We start from the raw sequence: 12,140 nt of genomic DNA, 5'->3' as shown, positions 1-12,140 counted from the left end.
TTCCTAATGACCTGAAAGAAACTGAGCCTCTTTCAGACATCCCCAAGAACATAAACATTATTACTAGTGCAGGTGTCCAAGCCACAAAGAACATGCCTTAATTTTGAGATACCAGGTTGTGTTTGTGGAAGTCAGTCAGATGGTTAGAAAAACTAAATCTCTGCCTATGATATTTACAATCACTGTGGTCACTGGCTAAACTTCCTAACCCTTCTGGCCACAAACCAAATATATTGTTACAGTAGTGGTCCTAACCCTGTTTAGACTGCATGCACCCCTCCATAGCTTCTGTGACTTCAGCAGCACCTCATTTCAAAAACTAATTTATTACAGTGCTTCCTTGCACAGGACTGGGCAGTTGGGAAGGTGGGGATGGAGGGATGGGAGAGGAGGAAGAGGAAAGAGAAGCAACTAAGCAAGGATGAGCAAGTGTGTACCTCCTTGTTCCTCACAACACCCTTCAAAGGCTCTTAGGGCTCTCCAATTGAGAATATATCCTTCAAAACAGTCAGACCTAGAAACTGATCATCTCAGGCATGATCCATTTACCTGCAGGCCAGTAGCATCTCTCCAAAAACAACCTTCATTCTGAAAATGTGTTTAATAAGTTGAACAACAGGTAACATACCTGATAAAAATAATTTTCATAGCAAAGTGAGTGGAAGAACAAACGCCTAAATCACCTTTATCTGATGAAAGTTTCTGAAGTTTCTTCATGAATCATCATTCTGTTCTTCTGTTTTTCTTGTAGGCTGTTTTGTCATTTCGAATGGCAACATTTCACTTTTGGTTGTGTGTTTGGCTCATCTTGTGTGAAGACACAAGTTTTTGTAGTACTGTGACTAATGCTGTACACTTGTTTATTTTTAGATGCCCAGACAAAAATCTTAGATACGGCTGACAGTATCTGATCTTGTATTTGTGCCTATATGGAAAGATTATAAAATCAAAAACAATGTAAGCAAGCCATGGGAAATAAGGTGATCAAGTTTGGACTTGGAATTTTGTTTTAATTCTTTGTATCCTTGTTTACTCACCACTGGGCCAGAGACTGATTTACTCTATCTTTCATATATTTGAAATAACAGGCCACAGGCCACCACCAGATCAGACTTTTTCCTTCTGGCTCAGTGGTTCTCAACCTTTTTTGTATCAGGACCCATTTTTAAACATCAATGGTCAGTCCCAACCCAGTGCCCCTTACTCCCCACCTGCTGCCCCCGGGCCTCAGCACCCCAGTGTGTGGGGCTGGGGGGGAGTGTGGCAGGGGGGCCCCCAAACAGCCCCTCACAGGCTGGAACTCTATCAGCCTGCAAGGAAAAAGCCATGGTTTCCCACAGTTTTCTCCTTTAAAGGAGAATCCATTTTTTAAAGTTTGTTTGTAACCCTTAAAAATTTAACAATTCTTTGCATGCATGCTAGTGACCACACAAGTGTTCCGGTAGCTGTGCAAAAATAGTCTTTGTTGCTTTCCAGAAAGTCTCGCTCATCAACAACTGGCTTCTTCCTTCTGTGTCCAAGTCAAGGCATCTTGTGTGTTATTGTTCTTTTACCCTTCAAGTATGGACCTACCTGCACCAAGCAGTTCCCTTCCTGAATTCTTACGCAAATAAATCGTATATACAGCACTGCTAGCCCCAGATATACTATTAGCAGCCCTGCTTGTTAGGGATTCTGTGCCTAATCTATTGTCCATGGAAGATGACAGAAGCCTTTCCATGGATTTGAAATGAATGCTGGATTCAGGCATATGTGAGAAATGACATTTGAAGTTTTAGTGATGTAATTCATCGGAAGTGTGCTAGGAAAATCTTCTAAAAACAGAGTTTAAAGTTCTTCTGTCTCTGAAACCACTTCTCTGGTTTGTTTCCATTTTACTAGGACTATGTTATCCTGAAATTAGACTTTTAAGACTAGATGGGATTAATTCTGTTGCTGTTAGGAGTTGAAACTGTGCTTACATTTCAGTTTACCCATCTGTAAAATGGGAATAGTAACATTGATCTGCTTTGTAAAGCACATTGAGATCTATCAATGAAAGGCACTTTGCACTGCAGGAGCTGGGTATTATTATTGGGAAGTGCTTCAGCTGTTCCTGTGGAGGGACCACTTCTTCCTTTAAATATGTAATATAATCTGTTAAATGGATTTGGATTATTTTAATAGTAGTGAAAAATGGAATCCTAAATTATTGTTTATGGATAAAACGATAGCCAAGGGGATTTAAAAATCATTTATAGACTCTATCAATAGTTTCTAACATATGGATTTAAAACTTTCTTAATGCCTTTCATAGTTGATTGGAAAAACAGATTTTTGCTAAGGCCTGTAGTTTTGAGCAACAGTATTCAGCAGCTTAGACAGAATTAAATATTAGCCATCTGGCACTGATATTTTCCTTCATATTAAAAATCCTTAAACAATAAAAGCAATTTAAATATAAATTAGTAGTGTGTTAAATACCTTCTAATGTGTAAATTACTCTGATACACTTGAAGCTTTTTTAATGCTTACTGATGTTAGAGTTTGATATGTGGTATCTTTTCTAAATAGCTTGGGATAAAAAAGATTGGTAAAAGAAGCTAAAGTAGATTGAAAAGGACAAAACATAGACATCAGAGGAAAAAAAAAGTAATTTGCTGCAAATATTTAAGGATTAGGGGTCCAGGCTTAAAAGGTGGTTCTAGCATTTTAGGACAGGAACCTTTTTCATCAGGATGGTACTGAGGTCAGTATGATGGCTGAGTGCTCATTGATGTCTGCAAGCATGGCTTAAGGGGCACTTAGCATCTTTCAGGATCAATACCTAGCAGAACAAAAGAAAGAGTGGGGAGGGAGAGAGAGAGAGTAACTGTAACCTGGAGAGTGGAAGAATAAACTTTGGTAGTAAGATATCTGCAGGGCTATAAAATCTGTAAATTCAAGGAGGTATGGTCTTCCTGCACATCTTGCTGTATTCATGCTCAAAGCCCAAGTTGCTGTTAACAAACATTCCCAGTTCTAATTGTAAAACTAGCTCTGGTATTGGAATGCTTTGCTGAATCCAGAGAAAGACTGAAACAATATGTGTGGTAAACTTATTTTGGTTAATTCAAGATATTTTTCTACACTGGAAATATACTGATTTTAACTAAATCATTTAGGATAGTGGTTCCTAACCTTTTAGATTCAGGGGACCCCCTCCATAATTTTTGTGAATTGAGTGGCACCCCATTTTTAACCCCATAAGTTAAAAAAAAAAGTTATTTATTACTGTGCTTACCCTCCTTTCAGAGGGGCCAAACATGGAGGCCCAGGAACAGTTAGGCAGAGACTAAGCCTAAACCTGAGCCTCTGCTTATCTTCTTACACCTAGTTTGTCTTCTCATGCCTTATGGCATCCTTCAAAGGATCTTGTGACACCCCTGGGTTCCCTGGTGCCCTGGTTAAAAATATAGATTTAAATCAGTACAGCGCCATTCTGTGGACATTAATTTCAGAGTACACTGACATAGGTTAAGTCAGCAAAGGGTGGACATAAGCTGTATCAACATGGTTATTTCATTTAAAAAATGCATCATGTCCACCCAAAAGGGCATTACATGATTTAGCCTTACATCATCCCTGTGTGTAAAGTAAAGTGGTAGATTAGCCTCATTTTACATTTGAAGAAATCAAAATACAAAGTTATCCTTGGCTGATTACTGTCTTCACTCACAGTTCTGCATTTGTCTTGACTTGCACTGAAGTTGCATGAGTATTATGGAAGTCAGAATTTGTTCTTAAATGATTTGCCTGTGGTCATATAAGAATCCTGTGTCAGTTGATAGTCAAGAGACCTGGTTAAGGTCCAGGCTTTAACCCACTTGCCTTTGTAAGTGTTAAAGTGATAAGTCTGGAAGTGAAGGAGCTTGAGATACAATCTTCAGTAAAATAAACAGGGGCTGTGTGTAAGTCTGCTAGATTTCTACTGGGCTTGAGTGACAAGCCCAGGCAATAATCTATAGACAGCCACTGCAGATTGCAAATTACGTAGGGGCTGAGGCAGTGAGGAGAAAAAACATATACTATATAAAGAAGCAGAATTTACTGGTGACTTTGAATCCCAAGCAGGGAGGCAGTGATAGCTGGCTGTGAAAACACTGGGAAGATTGTTACAGTCTGGAAGCATTTTCATGCTAGGAAGTGTGACCGGATTCCCTGCTCTTTTGTCTTTAGCTTTCATTCCACTGGGGGTTTTCTGTTTTGCTACTGATTTGATACCGTCTCTATCTCAGTTGGCTCTTCTTCAGTGACTAATGAGGTCCTATTTTTGGCAATATTTGGTGGCTTTTAAAATCATTGCTATTGTTGTCTCTCTGTTTCTGCTTTTACATTCTTACCTGTTGGTTTCCAGGGTTTCTTCCTTCTGTCATTGTCCTCTCATTCTGCATTTCTCCCTTACTAGTTCTCACCTCTTCATGTCCATGCTCTCTCTCCCTGCCATATTCACCCTTCCTTTTATTTTTAGCCTTTGTTACCCTCCCATTTTCTTAAGTTGTCTTATTTCCTCTTTCTTCTTTTCATATTTTACTATTCATTACCTTTATTTTCTGTGCTGGTCACCATTACAATAATTTTATATGGCATAACTATAATGGCTATGAGGCATAGAAAGGTTTCCTACCCCTAGTGAATGGAGCAATGACAGCGAAATCCCTGGTCTGATCACAGCTCTGCCAAAAGAACAAGGCTGCTGCCTGCAGTGCTTAGCTAATGTTATTTGGAGAAGTGGTGTAACTGCACTGACAGAAAAAAAAACCCTTCTTCAGGCATTTGCTGCATCTCCACTATGGGGCTCTGTTGCTATATCTATGCCAGCAAAGCTATAGGAGCAGCAGCTAACTCCTACTTTGTCCCTTCTGAGAAGGGCGATAGATAATATGTATAAGTGACTATTGTGGCTTAGCATTTTGATTATTATAAATATAGTAGAGCAGGAGTGCAGGACTCATGGTAGATTTTATAAGGTTTTGTGGGTAATTACCTTTTGACTTTGCAACAGCAAAGTTACTTTACATTTCAATATTTTGTGGCTAATCTTTCATGTGTCCCCACAATAGATAAAGTCAAGAAGAATAGATAGCATAATCAAATACCACATAGAAACTAACCAATGAAATTCAAAATCCCTATGATTTTTCCTTTGTATAGTACTCACAGTTCCTATGAATTTTCCTTTCCCTGGTACATGAACATAATTTACTACATAAATTGTGAAAGCCCCTCACTTTACATCATTCTTTGCAAATGTAACAGTAAGATGATGATGAAATGAGAATACTTCATGAGTGAAATTTAAGAGCTTGGTAAATATTTGGATACTTTTACTTTTTTAGGAATATGGATAGCTGTACACGCTTTAATACGGGGAGGGCAAAATACAGCTTGCGGGCTACATCTGGCCTGCCAGGCACTTTCATCCAGCCCATGGGGCCCCCCAGTGAATTGTGCCCTGCCCGGCCCTTCCACCCAAGAGGGTGGGAGCAAGGTGCCTACATCCTCGCTCCCACCCTCATGGGTGGAATGACTGGGCCCCACTAGCACTGGCTGGGGCTGCTCTGCAGGCTTCCCCGGTGTCTAGCTTCCTCAGGCAATAGGTAGGGAAGCGGAGGGGTGGGCGTGGGGGTAGGGCTGCAGCTGGGTGGGAGAGCGGAGCATGGGGCTAGGGCTGGCAGCAGTGCAGAGCCGTGCCCAGGGGCTGGGGGCAGTGCAGAGCTTGGCTGGGCAGGTTGTGGATGTGGGGACCCCTCCCATACTCCTTCCACTGCACATAGCCCTGGCAGGCAGCAGGGGCAGCAGCAGCAGGCAGGGTACTTGTGCTCAACACTGGTGCCTGGCTCTGGCCAGTGCTGCTCATTGCCACAAGGAATGCAGCTCCGGTCAGGCCTCTGTATCATGGGTGCTCCCTGCACTTGGATGACATGGGAAGGAAGCCGGCTGGGGCTGGGAAGGCAGTTGCTCCAGCACCTGGGGCTCCCTCCCATCCCTGGTGCTTTCCTCCAGAGCCTGGGAATTCCCTTCTGTGCCACTTGAGTGTGGGGAACACCCCCGATAGAGACAGCCTGGAGGGGCTTTGCTCCTTGTGGCAATGTGCAGTGCTGGTCAGAGCCAGGCACCAGCACCCCTACCTGCTGGTGCGCCATGGGGGGAGTGTGGGAAGGGGGTCTCCACACCACCCACCCCCTCTCACCCCCCACACCACCCCTTGCTTGCCTTGACTGCAGAAGACAACAATGTGTTCCAGAGCTACACACCCACACCCCACAAATGCCACACAACCCCCCAACATACCCTATGCCCCACACACAGCTGCACCCCTGCACAAATTCCCCCCACACCCTTCCACATCCCACCATACACACCCTCATCCCCCCACCATACACGCACCTACCCCCCACCATACACCCCCCATCATAAACACCCCTCACTCACCCCCACACCCGCCATATACACACACATCCTACCACCCCCCAACACCCCATATGCATACCCAACCACACCCTGCTACACAATATAAAAGACTTAAGAAATTATTTTCAAGCTATTATGCAATCACCTCTACATACAATACACAAACACAAATCATGACATAAATATTTTTTTGTAATAAAATTAAAATATGTTATAGTAGGTGTTTGACTTTTAGTGTATGATTTGTTTTTTTCTGGTTCTAAGATGGCAACTCCCCCCTCCCAAAAGGAGTATTTCCAGGGGGCAAGGGGACGGGCTTCTGGTGGCAAAGGTCAGGAGTTAAGGGGTAGGTGGGACTTCCACTCCCAAGATGGCAACCGGGGGTAGGACAACTGTCAGGGGGCGGAGGTACCCATTCAGCCCTCAACAGCTCAATAAATCTTGTTAAGCGGCGCTCCACCCAAAATAGTTATCTGCCCCTGCTTTAATATCTACACAGAGAGAGGTAGATCTGTGCACATCTGTCCTGCTGTTTCTCTACAGAGGTTGACAAGGGTCCTAAAAACATAAGAACTAGCACGTACTGATTTATCCAAATCTACCTTTTTGAGGCTGGTGGGGTTATTCCAGATTTACACTGGCTGAGGACTGTTCTTTAGAAAGAAATTAGCATCTGGTGTGATTTTAAATCTGTCTAGTTAGAACACTTATATTCCACTACAAAAGAGAAGACTGGAAAGGACTATGTGGGTCTCTGAGCTTGCAGGCAACTCAGAGACCCACATAAATATGGGGTAAATATATATAAAAATGGGTTAAAATATTCAAATCGAAAGGATCCACAAGAACATTCATTCTGGATCTTTTCATACAGGAATAGCCATAAAGTTCCTCTGGCACTCTATGGGACATCAGAACTATAACATGTTATAGGAAGAGGGCAAGGGAGACCAGCGGCATCCCTTATGCCTTGGATTTGTGGAAAAGCAGGAAATTTGTTGGGTAAAACACAGTGAGATGATCCTAGATTTGGTTAGTCTAGGACAGGGGTTTTCAACCTTTTTTGGTTGTGTACCCCTGGCAGCCGGTCAAGAAGCAGGGAGTACCGCAGCCGGTTGACGAGTGAAGGAGGGAGGGGTCCCCTGGCGGCCGATTCAGCCAGGGGGGTCCCCTCTGCAGCTGATCGGTGGGGGGCGGGGGCGGGCCCCTACACACTGGTGGCAAAACCAGAAGCACCAGCAGCAAAACCGGAAGTGGTGGTGAAACCAGAAGTGTCCCTGCTTCTCTGCTCTGCTGCCGTTTACCTCCTGGGGGCTTCCCTGGTTGACAACCACATATCTAGGATCACTAGAGTTGCACTAGTTTAATTTAAGGTATGATTTTAAATTGACTTAGTGTGGACATTACTTCAGTTTGACTTATGTCAATTAGTAGTAGAGGGAGATCAAACCAAAATAAGCTTCTCTTTCCCTGAAAGAGGATTGACTTGCAGTTGTTCAAGAAAGCTAGATTTAGTAAACTCATGCACATTTGCATGGATACAAGGCCTCAAATAAAGAGCAACTAAAAATTTAGGGTTGGGAGGGAGTTTTGGTTTGTTGTCTTTCCTTGCTGATTTTTCTTTCCTTATCTTTCTCAGGGAGATGGTGCAAGCATAAGATATCCCCTTCCCATTCTCAACACTCGACTTAAGGGAAGCCTGTTGCATGTTTGGGGACCAATTCCACACATGTCTATTATCCTGAGTATCACATGCACAAGAATGGCAGGAGTAAGGAGATGGAACAAGCTTTTTGCAAAGTGGGTGAAGACGGAGTCTAGGGCTTACGTATTTTTACAGAAAGCTCAGCAAATGGTCATATTGCTGAAGTCAGAGCTGCCAAACTTTTTGTGTTTTTACAGTCAAGAAATAGTCCAAAGTGAAGTCTATGCTGTAAATATTTAAAAGAAGCAAGCAATTGATGTTGCTATTCTACATTTCCACAAACAGTGAGTGAGACACCAGAAAAGACACAACTTAAACACACTGGGGCCTGTGCACACACACAGGCCTGGGGGAGTGTGGTTTTCCTTGGATCTGTTGAGTCTACTTAAAATACTAGACTTTGGCAGTGGCAATGTCCTACAGTGATAGGGCATTGACCTTGTCCCTGTACCTTGCTTGTGACAAGCTAGAGTGGTTTTGATGTTTTTGGATGTTGTGCCTAGTAGTTGCATAAGGGGATTCTTTTTGTGGTTTTGTCTGGAATAAGCTAGACAAGGAATGTCAAACATAAAGGCCATGGGCCAAATCCAGCCCATGAAGCTACTCCATCCAGGCTAGGCTACCAGCAGGCAAATGGAAGTTGAGAGGTGGTGGCATGGCCATGGGGAGAATGGCCTGCTGTAGAATCCAGGGCCCTTGGCTCTGGTGAACAGAGCTTCAGTTGCCCTCTGCTTTGTGTGTCACTTCAGCCCTACCTTCTCAGCTGTTGGCCTCACCCCCACCATGTGGTCTGGTATAGGGCATGCAGTGTCAGCTCTGGCTCCAGCATAGGGCACACAGTGTTGGTGGCAGACCCAGTTCTAGCATGGGGCTGCTGCCACCACCACATGTCCGGAGCTGGAGCTGCTGCTACATGCTCTGTGCTAGAACTGGAGCTCGTGTCGCTGCTGTGTGCCTAGATCTGGCCCACAAGGATCCTGGGGCACAAGATGAGTTTTGAACTCCACTTGGACAGCCCTGGACAATTTTGGGCAGCCCTGGACTATGTGGACATTTGTATATGATGACTTAGATAGGAACAGTCCTTCCTTTAGCAGGGGGTTGGAGTAGGTGATTTTCTAAGGTCCCTTCTAACTCTAGTTTTCTGTGAATATGTGGAATTGGGATGCTCTGCTAAAAATAGGGTAGATGAATTTAAACATGTCCTACTATGAATTTAAAAAAATAGAATTATGTCTTCATAGAATCATAGGAAAGTAGGGCAGGAAGGGACCTCCATAGGTCTATCCATCGATCTAATCCTATCCCCTGCCTGAGGCAGGATCACCCCTATCCAAACCACCCTATACAAACCCATTGTCTAACCTCTTAATTAAAACTACACAATCAACTCTGACACAACCACAAGGCGGAATACTGCAACCTGCCACAGGTAAAGCAAGGGGACCACAGCAGCCAACATCCTGCTGCTGCAAAGGTGGTTAATATAAGCTCAAGAGATCCCAGGTAACTTTCTCAAGAAGCTTTATGTGCCAGCATCTAAATTTTTAATAAACATGTTGAACATCACTGGGCTTTTACAGCCTTTTAAAGAAAGCATGAAAGATAGGGTGCTATCACCTCTTCCTCTCCCTCTCCCTCTTTCTTTTTAATCTGCTAGTGTTTTTACCTTAAAAATGTAAGGGAGGTCAGGCTGGACTTGCTTGTTTTTGAAGGAGGACCTCTTGGGAGCTTAGCAAAGGTGTATTGTGGGCTCTTTTTACCTTGATAGAAACAGTAGAAGTGTTGCATCTTTAACAAATGCTTCTTTTCTCTAAAATGTCCACAGGTATTGGAGTTATATTAGAAACCTGCTCCTGATTCTTCCTGCTCCTGATTCTTCCCCCTTCCCTCCTTAAGGTTTACATATCTGGAAAATGAGTACTTGTAAACAGAGGGGATAACCTTGTCCATACTCTCAGAGTGATCCAGTTTTGCAAATAATTATGTTAAACCAGTGAAACCTAGATATGCTTAAACAAATATAATCTTTGCCTAAATTAGAGTTCATTTAAGTGCACTTAGAGCAAGGGGGTTGCATCAGTTATCAAGAGTGGATTACATAGAAAAGTTCATCAACTTGTCTGAATCAATTTAAAAAATCAATGTCTTAAACCATTGGTGCTAGTCCAACTTCTGGCCCATGGGGCAGATCCAGCCGATAGAACGATAGCTTCTGGCCCATAGGGCTCTCCAGGGGTCTGAAAATTTGGTGGCAAGGGAGTGGAGCAGTCTTAAGTGCTGCTCCCATACTGCCGTATTTCTGGGGCCAAAGTTCTGAGCCTGGGATTCAGCCTGTGGACTAGACCTGTGCTGCTCATCTGGCCCGCAGGACCAAAAGATTTTGCATCTCTGTCTTAGTTTCTTGCGTGATAATGTCTGTAGTCTTCCAGTTCTTAGAGGTGTTTATAGGGTCAACCAAACCTAAGTTTTAGGGTGCAATAAAGCTCAATTTCGATCAATGGGTAAACCTCCATACCTGAAGCACCCCCCTATCCTGTTTCTTTATTTTTTATGGATATCTTTTGATCATTCTTTAAAGATAATAAAAAAGGAGATGCAAGACCAATTCTGTTATTTGTTGCAGACCACTTTTAACATACCTAAACTACATTTTTGTATGTGTGACTGTGTGTGTTCGTGTGTGTATGCACATGTGTGCATGCTTCTAATCATAATTAGGTTTTCTTGTCCTCTTAGAATATATTCAATACTGACAAGTGCAGGGTACTGCACCTAGGGAGGAAGAACCAGCAGCATACCTACAGGCTGGAGAACTCCCTTCTTGTCAGCACAGAGACAGAAAAGGATCTTAGAGTCATTATAGACTCCAAGATGAACATGGGCTGCCAATGTGGGGAGGCAGTCAGGAAGGCTAAACCGCACCTTATCATGCATCCACAGGTGCATCACGAGCAGGTCCAAGGAGGTGATCCTCCCCCTCTGAGGCACTGGTCAGGCCACAGTTGGAGTAGTGTGTGCAGTTCTGGGTGCTGCGCTTCAGGAGGGATGTGGACAGCATGGAGAGGGTCCAGAGGAGGCCACTCGCATGATCGGGGGCAGCAGGACAGGCCCTACGAGGACAGGCTACGGCACCTGAACCTGTCCAGCCTCCACAAGAGAAGGCTGAGAGGGGATCTGGTGGCCGTCTATAAACTGGCCAAGGGAGACCAGCAGGCAATGGGAGAGTCTCTGTTCCTCCGAGCACTACTGGAAATAACAAGGAATAGTGGCCATAAGTTGACAGAGAATAGATTCAGGCTAGATATCAGGAGGCGCTACTTCACAGTCAGAGCAGCTAGGATCTGGAACCAACTTCCAAGGAAAGTGGTGCTCACTTCTACCCTGGGGGTCTTCAAAAGGAGGCTAGATAGACACCTAGCTGGGGTCATTTGACCCCAGTACTCTTTCCTGCCCATGGCAGGGGGTCGGACTTGACGATCTGCTCAGGTCCCTTCTGACCCTACCAACTATGAAACTATATTAGCTTCAAAATTGAATGTGTTCTTATACAGACTTCAACCAAAATTGTATTTGTGCCTTCATAAATATAGACAGCAGACTGAAATATAAACATTTTATTTCATCCTGATTCAAGTTTTGTCACTTCAATGTAAATATATAAAAAAATTCCACAAGAAATAAACCTATTGAAAAACTTAAACATTTTTGAGGGGACAATTTACCACAGACAATTCAGGGGGTTTTTTTGGAGGGGAGGGCGAGGGGTTAGTTGTGTTTTTTAAATAAGGAAGAGAGGCTGCTTACAGACATGAAAAAAATGGTGCTTTACATTCAGCGTGGTATACTTCTGTGCCAAGTGCAGCACATGCACAAGAGAGGCATTGTGTTAGTCTGACCTGGCTTGCCCAATGTCTGTATAGATCACGCACTTCAACAGGCTTTTTTGGCACTTTTATCTCATAGCTGATTGAATCAGCTTAAGAGGAAAGTGCCAAAAAGT

Source organism: Crocodylus porosus, unplaced genomic scaffold, assembly GCF_001723895.1.
Source record: "Crocodylus porosus isolate Cpor-Errol unplaced genomic scaffold, CroPor_comp1, whole genome shotgun sequence".
Taxonomy (NCBI): Eukaryota; Metazoa; Chordata; order Crocodylia; family Crocodylidae; genus Crocodylus; species Crocodylus porosus.
Note: the sequence above shows the minus strand (reverse complement) of the source record.